We start from the raw sequence: 15,631 nt of genomic DNA on the forward strand, positions 1-15,631 counted from the left end.
GGAAAGTGACAGGCGTTCGTAAGAAAAGGTAACTATAACTGGGGGTACAACGTTTCTGAGCGTCATCAGTACCGCAAACTATGAAACACAACAGCGCAGCAACGAAACGAAAGAAACACAAGCGCAGCGACCACGGAGGCAGCGCACTGTGTAGTTACTTAGTTTCGTCTGTTTTTGGCAAACCGCGTTGATCAGGGGAAAGCGCGAACGCAGTCCCCCACTACCACAAATTATGCAGTCGAGTTTCCCACATTTGGGGAAATCGCAGGGGTCAGCACATCCGGAGTGCAATGGATAAGCCTCGCCCTGGGAAAACCACCTTCGTGATCATGGTATCTCCCCTGCCAGGTAAGTATGAGTTGCTGCCCACCCACCGCCCAACACGCTCGAGCTCGCCCCACTCTGCACGCACGGTCACTTCCCTCGCACCACCCCCGCACACTCAGCCCCTGCGCGCCCCTCGGCCCGGCCTCGCCCACCCGGGGAACAACCTCAGGAACCTCCGCGTGTGCACACGCAGGACACCGAGGCCCGGGAGGAGCGGGACCAGCAGCCTCTGCGCGCCGCTCATCTACATACGCCACGCCCCCATGCCGGTTCTGTGACCAACCAATCCCCAACCTAGACAAGTTGCCTTGAGGTTTCTCGGCCCCAGGGTCTGGGCGCGCAACGAGAAGACGCGACCTGGAGGGGGAGCCCCGGAAAACAGGAGTTCTGGGCGGCCGGAACCCCGCATTTGAGAGTGAGGGTGTGAGTCGCGGCTCCGTTCTAGTCTCACCTTCCGATTTTGTTTCCACAGCCAGACCGAACTCATCCCCACTGGGCATGGTTATTATGAGGACCTTTCCCTCCCCCGACCCCCGTTAAATATTTAAGTAATAAGATTTCCGCAGTCAGTTTAAAAGCGATCGCTTTATTCGTAGTGTCTTCCTGAGTTAGCATCTCCATCAACTACTTCAACACGTATCTGCTTCAAGATACACAACTAAACCAAGTGAAACTTAAAGGGAAAAAAAGTCAAGAGTCTAACCTTGAAGAAAGTAAACCAGGCCAAGGTACAAACTTCTTCCACTTTGCAAAGAGTGCAGTGCTTGAGTCAAGTATATAGTACTGGCAAATACAAAGTTTTAGATTTTATTTCGGCCGTTGCCCTGCGATTTGCAGGATCTAAGTTTCCCCACCAGCGACTGAGCCTCTGCTCCCTGCAGTGCAAGCACGGACCTAGCAACTGGACCAGCAGGGAATTCCAAACAATTTTTAGACAGTAAATGAGACATTTTATATCTCAGCTACTCTGCCCACTTAGAGTCTACCCCTCCCCTGGAATCCCAGTAACTAAGCTGATCAACAGAATGAGGCCCAAGTGATTTTCAGGGGATTCTGAGGCTAGGTCCGCGGAAGCCTTGCATCTTCTTCTGTGTCTCTGAGAACCTTGTGTGGCAGACTTGAGCTGTGAGTAAGAAGACTGACAACTCGGGCTGCCATGTTGAGAGGAAGCTGCTGCTTAAACCTGTCTCTTCTCCCTCCGTAAGGAGAGAGTAAAGATAGAGATGAAAGTGAAAGTGAAGTCGCTCAGTCGAGTCGGACTCTTTGCAACCCTGTGGACTGTAGCCCACCAGGCTCCTCCGTCCATGGGATTCTCCAGGCAAGAATACTGGAGTAGGTTGCCATTTCCTTCTGCAGGGGATCTTCCCGACCCAGTGATCGGACCCGGTCTCCCACATTGCAGGCAGACGCTTTAACCTCTGAGCCACCAGGGAAGGCCAAGATAGAGGTAGGCCACCCTAAATTGGCAGATGGCAGGTCCAAGAAGCATAGGAACTTACTAAGATTGTCTTGGGTGGCTGAAAGAGGAGTAGCTCTCTACCCCTGCCTGCCAAGTCTTAAAAGTTTATAAAAAGGCCTTAACTGGTTTGTCAGGTACACTGTTCAGATGGTCTCAACAACACCTTACTTCCTCAAGGTGTTTTCCTTGGGATAGTTCCCACTGTGGGAGTAGTAGGCAGAGGGTACATTCCAAGGACAGGGGAATGGTTGCCTGAGTCTAGCTCAAAGACCAGTGGTCACAGCCTACCGATCATCTCCTTCAACAGAAGACCAAAGTTTTGTCTCCAATCTGTTCCTGGTTGGAGAAGTAAGATCCCACAAGCCAAGAGCCATGCATGGAAAAGGGACACACTCGGGTTTCAGTCCCAAACTGTGACCCCAGAAACTGCAGATTTGAATGAAAATAGATGAGTGTTTTTGTTTCAAAGCTCTTAACTTTGGGGGTGATATTTTCTGGGAGGGGGTGATATTTTTGTGCAGCAATAGAGAAATAGAAGAGGGATACAGAAGTAAGCAAACAAGTAACATGAAGTAGAAAGGGGAAAACTGGATTAAGGGATAAAGAAGACACAATGGAGAGCAGGGGGTGGGGTTGAGGGCTTACAGTGTGTGATGAGGGGGTCAGGGAAAGCCTCTCTGTTTCAGTTTGCTGCATAATCCTGCTTCCCTTTGCTTGCTTGTCATTAGCGCATGTAACCACCAAAAATTGACAGGCTCAGCCCCTGAGTTTACTTGTTCTGTTACCAGTCCTAGAATCAAAACCAATTCCTTAGCATTTCCAATTCTTAGTTTTAAATTTATGGGAGTAAGTAAGTAATGACTTAACTTTGTGGATCGGAATGAATATGGATGTAATTGTGGCCGAGGGCCACAATCCTTCAGCTCAGCTCAGTTCACTTCAGTCGCTCCGTCGTGTCTGACTCTTTGCGACCCCATGAATCACAGCACGCCAGGCCTCCCTGTTCATCACCATCTCCCGGAGTTCACCCAGACTCACGTCCATCGAGTCCGTGATGTCATCTCATCCTCGGTCGTCTCCTTCTCCTCCTGCCCCCAATCCCTCCCAGCATCAGAGTTTTTTCCAATGAGTCAACTCTTCTCATGAGGTGGCCAAAGTACTAGAGTTTCAGCTTCAGCATCATTCCTTCCAAAGAAATCCCAGGGCTGATCTCCTTCAGAAAACACCACAGTTCAAAAGCATCAATTCTTCAGCGCTCAGCCTTCTTCACGGTCCAACTCTCACATCCATACATGACCACAGGAAAATACATAGCCTTGACTAGACGGACCTTAGTCGGCAAAGTAATGTCTCTGCTTTTGAATATGCTATCTGGGTTGGTCATAACTTTTCTTCCAAGGAGTAATCGTCTTTTAATTTCATGGCTGCAGTCACCATCTTCAGTGATTCTGGAGCCCAAAAAAATAAAGTCTGACACTGTTTCCACTGTTTCCCCGTCTATTTCCCATGAAGTGATGGGACCGGATGCCATGATCTTCGTTTTCTGAATGTTGAGCTTTAGGCCAACTTTTTCGCTCTCCTCTTTCACGCTCATGGGTTTCCTAACAGGTGTCTCTTTCATGTCATTGTGACTCACGGGAGAGTATTGTACCTCCCAAGAGAGTTGGGTGGAACAATAGTTGAAAACCAGGGAAGGGAGTTCCCTGGCAGTCCTCCCTTTCAGGGTAGTGAGTCTGGGTTCAGTCCCTGGTCAGAAAACTAAGATCCCACAAGCCAAGAGGCACAGTCTAAAAAAAACAAAACCAGAGAAATATACAGCATATGAGTGGTACATTATCCTACAACATTTCAAAGCATAGAAAGAGCACAAGCAGAGGGAGAATCTGAAAAGGTATTACAGCAATCGTACAGTTGGAGTAACCATAGGTGCAGCATCTCATGGCTGAAAGGAATCCTAAAGGATCTTTCTATCTAGTTACTGATCCACCCATTGCTTGCAGATGAATTTTGAAAGACAGGTAGGGTTTGGATGGTGTTTGCACTGCAAGGAGCAGAGGCTCAGTCGCTGGTGGGGAAACTTAGATCCTGCAAATCGCAGGGCAACGGCCGAAATAAAATCTAAAACTTTGTATTTGCCAGTACTATATACTTGACTCAAGCACTGCACTCTTTGCAAAGTGGAAGAAGTTTGTACCTTGGCCTGGTTTACTTTCTTCAAGGTTAGACTCTTGACTTTTTTTCCCTTTAAGTTTCACTTGGTTTAGTTGTGTATCTTGAAGCAGATACGTGTTGAAGTAGTTGATGGAGATGCTAACTCAGGAAGACACTACGAATAAAGCGATCGCTTTTAAACTGACTGCGGAAATCTTATTACTTAAATATTTAACGGGGGTCGGGGGAGGGAAAGGTCCTCATAATAACCATGCCCAGTGGGGATGAGTTCGGTCTGGCTGTGGAAACAAAATCGGAAGGTGAGACTAGAACGGAGCCGCGACTCACACCCTCACTCTCAAATGCGGGGTTCCGGCCGCCCAGAACTCCTGTTTTCCGGGGCTCCCCCTCCAGGTCGCGTCTTCTCGTTGCGCGCCCAGACCCTGGGGCCGAGAAACCTCAAGGCAACTTGTCTAGGTTGGGGATTGGTTGGTCACAGAACCGGCATGGGGGCGTGGCGTATGTAGATGAGCGGCGCGCAGAGGCTGCTGGTCCCGCTCCTCCCGGGCCTCGGTGTCCTGCGTGTGCACACGCGGAGGTTCCTGAGGTTGTTCCCCGGGTGGGCGAGGCCGGGCCGAGGGGCGCGCAGGGGCTGAGTGTGCGGGGGTGGTGCGAGGGAAGTGACCGTGCGTGCAGAGTGGGGCGAGCTCGAGCGTGTTGGGCGGTGGGTGGGCAGCAACTCATACTTACCTGGCAGGGGAGATACCATGATCACGAAGGTGGTTTTCCCAGGGCGAGGCTTATCCATTGCACTCCGGATGTGCTGACCCCTGCGATTTCCCCAAATGTGGGAAACTCGACTGCATAATTTGTGGTAGTGGGGGACTGCGTTCGCGCTTTCCCCTGATCAACGCGGTTTGCCAAAAACAGACGAAACTAAGTAACTACACAGTGCGCTGCCTCCGTGGTCGCTGCGCTTGTGTTTCTTTCGTTTCGTTGCTGCGCTGTTGTGTTTCATAGTTTGCGGTACTGATGACGCTCAGAAACGTTGTACCCCCAGTTATAGTTACCTTTTCTTACGAACGCCTGTCACTTTCCAGGTTCAGTTCAGTTCGCTCAGTCGTGTCCGACTCTTTGCGACCCCAGAGTTCCCCCAGACTCACGTCCACCGAGTCAGCGATGCCATCCAGCCATTTCATCCTCTGTCGTCCCCTTCTCCTCCTGCCCCCAATCCCTCCCAGCATCAGAGTCTTTTCCAGTGAGTCAACTCTTCACATGAGGTGGCCAAAGTACTGGAGTTTCAGCTTTAGCGTCATTCCTTCCAAAGAAATCCCAGGGCTGATCTCCTTCAGAATGGGCTGGTTGGATCTCCTCGCAGTCCAAGGGACTCTCAAGAGTCTTCTCCAACACCACAGTTCAAAAGCATCAATTTTTCGGCGCTCAGCCTTCACAGCCGTGACTAGACGGACTTTAGTTGGCAAAGTAATGTCTCTGCTTTTGAATATGCTATCTAGGTTGGTCATAACTGTCCTTCCAAGGAGTAAGCGTCTTCTAATTTCATGGCTGCAGTCACCATCTGCAGTGATTTTGGAGCCCCCCAAAATAAAGTCTGACACTGTTTCCCCATCTATTTCCCATGAAGTGATGGGACCGGATGCCATGATCTTCGTTTTCTGAATGTTGAGCTTTAAGCCAACTTTTTCACTCTCCTCTTTCACTTTCATCAAGAGGCTTTTTAGTTCCTCTCCACTTTCTGCCATAAGGGTGGTGTCATCTGCATATCTGAGGTTATTGATATTTCTCCTGGCAATCTTGATTCCAGCTTGTGTTTCTTCCAGTCCAGCGTTTCTCATGATGTACTCTCCATAGAAGTTAAATAAGCAGGGTGACAATATACAGCCTTGACGTACTCCTTTTCCTATTTGGAACCAGTCTGTAATGGCAAACCACTTCAGTATTCTTGCCTTGAGAACCCCATGAACAGTATGAAAAGGCAAAATAATAGGATACTGAATTAGGAACTCCCCAGGTCAGTAGGTGCCCAATATGCTACTGGAGATCAGTGGAGAAATAACTCCAGAAAGAAAACTAAGGGATGGAGCCAAAGCAAAAACAACACCCAGCTGTGGATGTGACTGGTGATAGAAACAAAGTCCGATGCTGTAAAGAGCAGTATTGCACAGGAACCTGGAATGTCAGGTCCATGAATCAAGGCAAATTGGAAGTGGTCAAACAAGAGATGGCAAGAGTGAACGTCGACATTCCAGGAATCAGCGAACTAAAATGGACTGGAATGGGTGAATTTAACTCAGATGACCATTATATCTACTACTGTGGGCAGGAATCCCTCAGAAGAAATGGAGTAGCCATCGTGGTCAACAAAAGAGTCCGAAATGCAGTACTTGGATGCAATCTCAAAAAGGACAGAATGATCTCTGTTCGTTTCCAAGGCGTTTCCATTCAATATCACCGTAATCCAAGTCTATGCCCCAACCAGTAATGCTGAAGAAGCTGAAGTTGAACGGTTCTATGAAGACCTACAAGACCTTGTAGAACTAACACCCAAAAAAGATGTCCTTTTCATTATAGGGGACTGGAATGCAAAAGTAGGAAGTCAAGAAACACCTGGAGGAACAGGCAAATTTGGCCTTGGAATGCGGAATGAAGCAGGGCAAAGACTAATAGAGCTCTGCCAAGAAAATGCACTGGTCATAGCAAACACCCTCTTCCAACAACACAAGAGAAGACTCTACACATGGACATCACCAGATGGTCAACACCGAAATCAGGTTGATTATATTCTTTGCAGCCAAAGATGGAGAAGCTCTATACAGTCAGCAAAAACAAGACCGGGAGCTGACTGTGGCTCAGATCATGAACTCCTTATTGCCAACTTCAGACTTACATTGAAGAAAGTAGGGAAAACCGCTAGACCATTCAGGTATGACCTAAATCAAATCCTTTTCCAGGTTAGTGTGGTTTTACTTCAGTATTACCCAGGCAAGTGGGAAAAGGGTCTCTGTTGAATTTACAGCACTTTGAATAGGTGTTCACAAAAAAGATCTTCCCGACCCAAATAATCAAGATGGTGTGATCACTCAACTCGCAGAAGACAACGGCAACCCACTCAAGCGTTTCTTCCTGGAGAATCCCAGGGATGAGGGAGCCCGGTGGGCTGCCGTCTATGGGGTCGCACACAGTCGGACACGACTGAAGCGACTTACTTAGCAGCAGCAGCAGCAGCAGCAGCAGTGATCACTCAAACTCAACTAGAGCCAGACATCCGGGAATGCGAAGTCAAGTGGGTGGGCCTTAGGACCTTCACTGGTGGAGTTGATGGAATTCCAGTGGAGCTATTTCAAATCCCAAAAGATGCTGTGAACGTGCTGGCATAGCAAATGTGGAAAACTCAGCAGTGGCCATAGGACGGGAAGAGGTCAGTCTTCATTCCAATCCCAAAGAAAAGCAATGCCAAAGAATGCTCAAACTACCGCACAAGTGCACTCGTCTCACACGCTAGTAAAATAATGCTCAAAATTCTCCAAACCAGGCTTCAGCAGTATGTGAACCCTGAACTTCCAGCTCTTCAAGCTGGATTTAGAAAAAGGCAGAGGAACCAGAGATCAGATTGCCAACACCCGTTGGGTCATCGGAAAAAGCAAGAGTTGCAGGAAAAACTTCTGCTTCATTGACTATGCCAAAGCCTTTGACTGTGTGGATCACAACGAACTCTGGAAAAGTCTTAGAGAGATGGGAATATCAGACCACCTGACCTGCCTCTTGAGAAATCCATACGCAGGTCAGGAAGCAACAGTTAGAACTGGACATGGAACAACAGACTGGTTCCAAATCGGGAAATAACCTCAGATATGCAGATGACACCACCCTTATGGCAGAAAGCGAAGAAGAACCAAAGAGCCTCTTGATGAAAGTGAAAGAGGAGAGAAAAAGTTCGCGTAAAACGCAACATTCAGAAAACTAAGATCGTGGCATCTGGTCCCATCACTTCATGGCAAATAGATGGGGAAACAATGGAAGCAGTGAAAGGCTTTATTTGGGCGGGGGGGCCTCCAAAATCACTGCAGCGGTGAAATTGAAAGACGCTTGCTCCTTGGAAGAAAACTTATAACCAACCAGACGGCATATTAAAAAGCAGAGACGTTACTTTGCCAACAAAGGTCACTCTAGTCAAAGCCATGGTTTTTCCAATAGTCATGTATGGATGTGAGGGTTGGACTATAAAGAAAGCTGAGCACTGAAGAATTGAACTGTGGTGTTGGGGGAGACTCTTGAGAGTCCCTTGGACTGCAAGGAGATCCAACCAGTCCATCTTAAAGAAGATCAGTCCTGAATATTCATTGGAAGGACTGATGCTGAAGCTGAAACTGCAGTATTTTGGCCACCTGATGTGAAAAACTGACTCATCGGAAAAGACCCTGATGCTGGGAAAGACTGAAGGCGGCAGGAGAAGGGGACGACAGAAGATGAGATGGTTGGATGGCATCACCGACTCAATGGACATGGAGTCTGAGTGAACTCCGGGAGCTGGACAGGGAGATCTGGCGTGCTGCAGTCCATGGGGTCCCAAAGAGTCAGACACGGCTGAGCGACTGAACCGAACTGAACTGAATAGGTGTTAGAGGTTATACTAAGCAGATCGGACAAAGACAAATATAATATCTATAAAAATCACTTACTGTTGCAGTCGTGCCTGACTCTGCAACCACATGGACTGCAGCATGCCAGGCTTACCTGTCCTTCACAGTCTCCCAGGGTTGCTCAAACTCACGTGCATTGAGTCGGTGATGCCATCCAACTATCTCATCATCCTCTCTCACTGCTTTTCCTCCTGCCTTCAATCTTTCCCAGCATCAGGGTCCTTTCCAGTGAGTCAGCTCTTCGCATCAGGTGGCCAAAGTATTGAAGCTTCAGCTTCAGCATCGGTCTTTCCAATGAACGTTCAGGGTTGATTTCATTTAGGACTGATTCCTTTGATCTCCTCACAGTCTAAGGGACTCTCTCAAGAGTTTTTTATATCACTTATATGTGGAATCTTAAAAAAGGAAGTCAACTCAGTTATAAAACAGAAACAATCATAAAGAGAAAACAATGCTGGGCATCAAGGGGGAGGAGGAAGAAGAAGGGGAGGCAAAAGACAGGGATAAACTAATAGTATGGGATTAATAGTTATAGAACACTATGAAAAATAAGATTTTACTACATGGCACATTGAACTATATTCAATATCTTGTAATAACTTATAATGGCAAGGAATCTCAACTGTATACCTGAAATTAATACAAGATTGTAAATCAACTAGCTTAATATATAAAAAAATTTTAAAAGAATGTGGAGGGAATTTCCTGGCAGTGCAGTGTTTAGGACTCCAGGATTTCACTGATGGAGCAAGACATCAATCCCTGGTCAAAGAACTAAGATCCTGAAAGCCGTACAGCCCGAAAACAAAAACAGCAGATCTTTTTTCACATGTACAAGAGAACCCCGAAAGGAAGATAAATACCCTCAAAAGTGGCTAAGGGCTTCCTTTTATTGGCCCTGGTTCCTTTTGCTGAAGAATGATATTTAGAGACTAAAATCTGGTTCCTCTTGTTGATGAATACTGGTGTATCACTGGTATTAAGTCCTGTACCTATTTTACTCAATGGATTATATTCTATTATTATCATTACCTAGATTTGGCAGTGGGACTCCTTTGAAACTGGCTCCTATGCGCTTGATATGCCCCCAAATCAGTCACCGTACATTTCTTCACTTTTCTAGGCTTGCATGTTCCTCTCCTAAGAGCCTCACCTCCCGTGGAAGCTGATGTGCCCCTTCGCCCTCCTGCCCACCATGACTTCGGGTCGCAGCGAGGCTTCCTATGGAGTGATGGGGAAGGCTATCAGGCTCAGAGCAATCAGCACATTCAGGTGTAACCAGGCCTGTAGCTATTCAGCTTTGGCTGCCCTCCTTCACTCACCTACCCCAGTTCCTGGGCATAAGGGGCTGCTTCCTGGAAGAGGTCAAGGTTCTGTGGACTTCCTGGAGAGGGGGGTGGAATCCAGAGGGAGGGGCAGAGGGCACAGGTGTCCAGGTTGGACGCTACAAACATTTCAGATCCCACTGGGTGTGTGCCCACCACCCAAGATTGCTAGCCCACCCAGCAAAAGTCCTCCAGAGGCACAGCAAGCCACAGTGAAGTGGCCTTCCCTCAGCCCGGTGTGTTGCCACTCCCTGACCAGGCAGCAGGCACCTCTGCCCCTTTGAGGTTGGGGGACAGTGCCTCAGAGGCCCCCTGCCAGTCTCTGTGACACCCAGACCAGAATAGTTGGCCATGTGGTCACCAAAACCCACACCCCTTCCCACTTCCCCAAATCCAGGTCCCCAAGGATTGCACACCTCCACATCCCTTTGGGAATAGATCCAACAGAGGCCTAAGTTTCTTTCTTTTGGCCCCATCTGCTGGTCTTTACAGATGGTATCATTTGAGGCTGGGGTCTCTGCAGCCGCAGAGCCACGGACCCTTCTGGAAGGGCACCAGTCAGACTGCTGCGGCACAGCCCTCTAGGCCCAGGGAGACTCCAAAGACTCCAGGTTGGCGCATGTTAGTTAGCAGTGGGACGATGCAAAGGGCTGAGATGAGAAATGCTGGGTGACCACAGGAGTTTGCCAGGAGAGGAAGACAAAGCAGAAACAGTCTCCAGTTTGAGAGGCAGTTCAGTTCAGTTCAGTTCAGGCGCTCAGTAGTGACAGACTCTTTGCGACCCCATAGACTGCAGCATGCCAGGCTTCCCTGTCTGTCACCAACTCCCGAAGACTACTCAAACTCATGTCCATTGAATCGGTGATGCCATCCAACCATCTCATTCTCTGTCGTCCCCTTCTCCTCCCGCCTTCAATCAGAACCAGAACCAAAAAATGGCTTGTGGCCTTAGGGGTCGGGGACGGCTGCCCCGTGCCCCTGAGGTTTCAGAGAGCCACCCTGCCATCGGTGTTCTGCCGAGAGTCCTCTGAGATGGACTCCCAACTGTAAGCAGAGTCTCTGGAGTTTCCCTCCCACAGGAAGGGAGAGAGAAAGTACCACTCCCTGCTGTTCTCTGTATCCACACCTAAACCAGTCTGTCCCCAAAATAAAGCTGCTCCTTCTTGATAACAGTCCAGCCCAGTGCCTTCTGGGTGCTCTCTCCACTTCATCCTCTTCTTTCTCCCAATTTAGCCTTAAGGACCCAGCACTAAAGTTAGCTACCTGGTCAGAACCCACAGGCTCGTGATCTGTGCAACTAGGTGAATTTATGTGCCCCTCATGCTGACATCTCCTCACCTGCCTCCCATCCCACCCTCCACCCTTCTCCCTGCCATCAGCCCCCGTTGCTCCCGACTCAGGGCTCTCTGAGCTCGTCTGTACTTCTGCTGTCATCTCTACTTTGGCCTCCTGATGCGAAGAGCTGACTCACTGGAAAAGACCCTGATGCTGGGAAAGATTGAGGGCAAGAGGAGAAGGGGACGACAGAGGATGATGAGATGGTTTGATAGCATCATCGACTTGATGGACATGAGTTTGGGTGGACTCTGGGAGTTGGTGATGGACAGGGAGGCCTGGGGTGCTGCGGTTCATGGGGTCGCAAAGAGTCAGACACGACTGAGCAACTGAACTGAGCTGAACTCTCTCCTCCACCAGATGTACAGAATGGTGTGGGCGCTTTTAAGGGTGGGAGCAATCCTTCTTCTTTCCACAGGAACTCGAACCTTCCAGCGGCCACAGGGATAGGTGCAACGGCCCATGAAAGCTGAGGCTTCCCCGGGGGCCACTTCCGGGTCCTCAGAAGGACAGGAAACCTGAAGCAGCCGCGGAATTTCTCATCAGTACTGTCAGGCCCACTGAGAGCCCTGCTGACTTTTGCTCTTGCTGGCGTCTGCTTCTATGTAGGAGCAGGGTAGGCAATGGTTCGGAAGATCTCGGGGTGGCAGCTCTGCCCCGAGAGATGGCTGGGAAGGTTTTCTGTCTCCCCAAGTCTGCACCTGCAGAGACTATATGAAAGGGACAGAGAGAAAGTGGTTGGGAGGTTGAAAGACTGTGACTAGGAGAAACAGAGACTGTGACTTTCCTTGGGGGGGCAGAGCTGGGGGCTGAGCCAGCATTGAGGGGGTTTCAGGAAGGGTGCCCCGCTGTCCCTGACTCTGTGTGGCCTGGGTGCTTGTTGGCCTCGCTCCAGGGCTTTTGGAGCACAGATGCCGTTTTGTGGGCCTGGGCGGGAGTAGGGGAGGGATGGGGAGGGGGGGGGGGGGTGTGGGAAAGAGAATAAAAGCAGAAAGGGCTCGGCCCGAAGCGGAGGCCACCGCGCTGTGGGCCTGTGTGCGGCCTGCAGGCAGGAGACGGCCCAGGCGAGACCCCAGGCCAGGGCCAACGCGGGGCTATGAGGGTGTCCCCGAAAGGCTTTCCCGCCTCTGTCCAAGAAGAAAGGACGCTGCGCAGCCGCAGGGTGTCGGGCGGGGCAGAGGCGCCGGTGGCGGGGTGCCTTTCCCTGGGGAGCAAAAGCAACCAGCACCTCCTTCGAGCCGGAATCGAACCAGCGACCTAAGGATGACCACACGTGTCGGATCTACAGTCCTCCGCTCTACCAGCTGAGCTATCGAAGGGTGCGCGCCACCCAGCGGCCGGGGACCTTACTTTTTCCGGAAATGCCGCAACACCTCACTGGGACGCCCGAGGTGAGACCGTCCGGCTTGGTCGGAAGCCCCTTTGAAGAGACCGGTGCGCTCACCTCCAGGGCGCCGGGTGAGGGTGCGAGGACCCGGCAATCCTGCGGGGTGGCTGCGGCCCGGGCGTGGTGGTGGCCGGCATCCGGGCGCCGAGTTTCAAGATGCCTCGTTTCCTCCCCGCCGTCCCTCTTTCTACAAGTGGGGACCGCGGCCTGAAAGCGGGGAAGACGGCTAGGGGAGAGGCTTTGAGAAATGGATGATGGGCGCGTGGGGTGCGGGAGGCCGGGTCGAGGAGAGGGGCACCGGGGAGCCGGCTGCCAAACGCCTAGCCAGCCACCTGGTGCTCTTTAAGTGCCGTCAGTTCAAACTACTCCTTTGGTCAGAATGGTATTATTTGCTGTGGCACGTTGTGCCACCCTTCAAAGCCAGTATCATCTTGCCTGCATTCTGCAGGTTTCCTATGGATCTCCCTGCTTTCGCTCGGCCACCTTTACAGCCAGAATGATTTTCTCTCCTTTGCTAGGGGAGTGTGGAAGAGGGGTGGGGGTGGGGTGTGGAGGGTTTAGATGAAGCTGCCTCTCTTCTGGAAACTTCTGGTTCAAGTCTGAGTTCACTCAGACTTGAACCCTTACAAAGGTCTACACGACCCTCACTCAGTTCTTGTCCCCACGCAGTCACCTCTCTCAGTCTCGGTGCCATTCATAAACTTTGTTCTGTACTCAGGACCTTCTTGCTATTCTCCAGACACTGCTCTAACTGACCTTTTGCTAGGGATGCTCTTCCCAGACAGCCCTATGCCCATCCCCCTCCTCCCTCCAGTCTGCTCACATTGTCACCTTCTCCAGGGAGCCTCCCCTGACTACCGAAATCAACACAGCAACCTGCCTCCTTACAGCAGTTCCGCATCTCCTTTCCTTCCTCGTTTTTTTTTTTAATTTCTTCATAGCTGTTAACATCTAACATACTAATTAATTTGCCTACGGTGTCTATTGTCAGTTGTCTCCCACCTCCACACCCCTTTCTCTAACTAAAATATGACGTCTAAAACATTTTGCCTTACACCTGAAACTAACACAACGTTGTAAACAACTATATTTCAATTAAAAATAATTTTTAAACGTCCTCTCTGAGTAAGTCCAACACCTAACACAGGCCCCTGTCATACTTTTTCTTTCTTTCCTTTTTTGTCCGCGCTATGCTGCATTTCAGTTCCCTGGCCAGGGTAACCCGTGCCCCCCCGGCCCCCGCATTGGGCGCTCAGAGTCTTAACCACTGAACCGCCAGGAAGGTCGCTTGACTGCCCTTCGTTAGAGCATTCATTTAAAAGGGCTTGCAATTGTGAAGATGGTTTTCTCTTAGTCCAAAGGGTCTCTCTTTGGGCTGGGAGCCATTCCTTTGAAGTGTAAGCAAGAGATAGGGCCTCTGTCTCCCACTGTCTGTGCGAGGACCCAACCTAACTTCAGTAACTGCCCGCTGACAAACACGGCTGGCCTGCCTCTCTACTGACCAACTCTGTGGTGTGTCACTGCTGCCTCTTCTGAGCCCCCTCCCTCTCATCCTCCCTTTAAAACACTCCGCTCCCCTCGCCCATTCCGGAATGGAGCTGGTCAGCTCTGTCCCCTGCTGTCAGTATTCACTGAATAAAATCTCTTTCACCACTTTCTCTGCGGTCTGCTGTGTTTCTCTTTGACCGAGTCAGATCGGAAAGGACCGAAGGACACCTGGGGGGCCGCCCAGTGTCCGCCCGTTGGATGCGGGGGCGAGGCCCCAGGGCAAGGGCTCCTGACCCCGAGCACCGCGCTCCGGGAGCCCCCGCCAGGTGCGGTGGAGGCGACCGCTCGCGCTCTCACCTGGTTTTCTCTCTGCAATAGGACCCCGGGCTTTCCTTCCAGCATCACTAGGATAGGCTATATATCCCGAAGCACCTTCGTCACTTTTATTTAAAAAGACACCGTGAAGAAACATTACCACGCTTTCCTATTAAGGCGGCTTTAGCGCTTAATGTGAACCGGCAAATAGGTCTTTCCTGAGCTTTCCATGACTAGAAGATGAGTTCAGAGAGGCGAGGGCAAAAATGGGCTGACCTTTTTTGCTGAAAGGAAGGAGAGACGAGACTCGAGCCCCGACCCACCCCCTCAACTGCGGGGCACCGCGAGCTCGCGTCTTCCCATGTCCCCCACGACTGGTCGCCGCTCGCCCACGCGCTCCCTTCCCGAGACACCGGCGAGTCTCGGGTGGGGTTAGTAGGTCCCGCGCCCCCGCCTGGAACAACATGACATCCGGGACATCCCGGCAGGGGGCGTGGCGTATGTAGATGAGCGGCGCGCAGAGGCTGCTGGTCCCGCTCCTCCCGGGCCTCGGTGTCCTGCGTGTGCACACGCGGAGGTTCCTGAGGTTGTTCCCCGGGTGGGCGAGGCCGGGCCGAGGGGCGCGCAGGGGCGGAGGGTGCGGAGCTGGTGCGAGGATAGTGACCGTGCGTGCAGAGTGGGGCGAGCTCGAGCGTGTTGGGCGGTGGGTGGGCAGCAACTCATACTTACCTGGCAGGGGAGATACCATGATCACGAAGGCGGTTTTCCCAGAGCGAGGCTTATCCATTGCACTCCGGATGTGCTGACCCCTGCGATTTCCCCAAATGTGGGAAACTCGACTGCATAGTTTGTGGTAGTGGGGGACTGCGTTCGCGCTTTTTCCTGATACGTGACGTTTTAACAATAGGCTTAGCTGCTGGCTGTCAGGGTGTAACAAGCGGAAAATTAATACTTATGGACTGGTTTTCGTTTAATTTACATTAGGAGGGTAGATTTAGAGCAGTCAGTTTTTTGCGGAATAAAAGCTTTTATTTGTTTGTTTCAATAGTGATGAAGCGTGTCTGAATTTAATTATTTCAGATGTTGTAAGTCTGCCGTTTGATTTGGTGTCGTGTTAACTACATGTAACATATCACGTATTTTGTCTCTGAGCATCGTTTAAGCAAAATCATTTTTGATCATTGAA

The 15,631-nt window shown here is 50.6% G+C and overlaps 4 non-coding genes across 4 annotated transcripts; 2 read left to right on the forward strand and 2 right to left on the reverse strand.

Moving 5' to 3' along the window:
- Positions 1-192: 192 nt before the first annotated feature.
- LOC128067166 (U1 spliceosomal RNA) lies at positions 193-356 on the reverse strand. The gene has a single exon (XR_008201367.1). It is a non-coding gene; the product is annotated as a U1 spliceosomal RNA (small nuclear RNA).
- A 4,323-nt stretch (positions 357-4,679) lies between these two features.
- On the forward strand, positions 4,680-4,843 carry LOC128067178 (U1 spliceosomal RNA). The gene has a single exon (XR_008201375.1). It is a non-coding gene; the product is annotated as a U1 spliceosomal RNA (small nuclear RNA).
- Positions 4,844-12,484: 7,641 nt separating this feature from the next.
- TRNAY-GUA (transfer RNA tyrosine (anticodon GUA)) lies at positions 12,485-12,574 on the reverse strand. The gene is given in 2 exon segments: positions 12,485-12,520; positions 12,538-12,574. It is a non-coding gene; the product is annotated as a tRNA-Tyr (tRNA).
- Positions 12,575-15,166: 2,592 nt separating this feature from the next.
- Positions 15,167-15,330, forward strand: LOC128067058 (U1 spliceosomal RNA). Its single transcript, XR_008201275.1, has one exon. It is a non-coding gene; the product is annotated as a U1 spliceosomal RNA (small nuclear RNA).
- The last annotated feature ends 301 nt before the right edge of the window (positions 15,331-15,631 follow it).

This window comes from Budorcas taxicolor, chromosome 21 (genome assembly GCF_023091745.1).
Source record: "Budorcas taxicolor isolate Tak-1 chromosome 21, Takin1.1, whole genome shotgun sequence".
In the NCBI taxonomy this organism is placed as follows: domain Eukaryota; kingdom Metazoa; phylum Chordata; class Mammalia; order Artiodactyla; family Bovidae; genus Budorcas; species Budorcas taxicolor.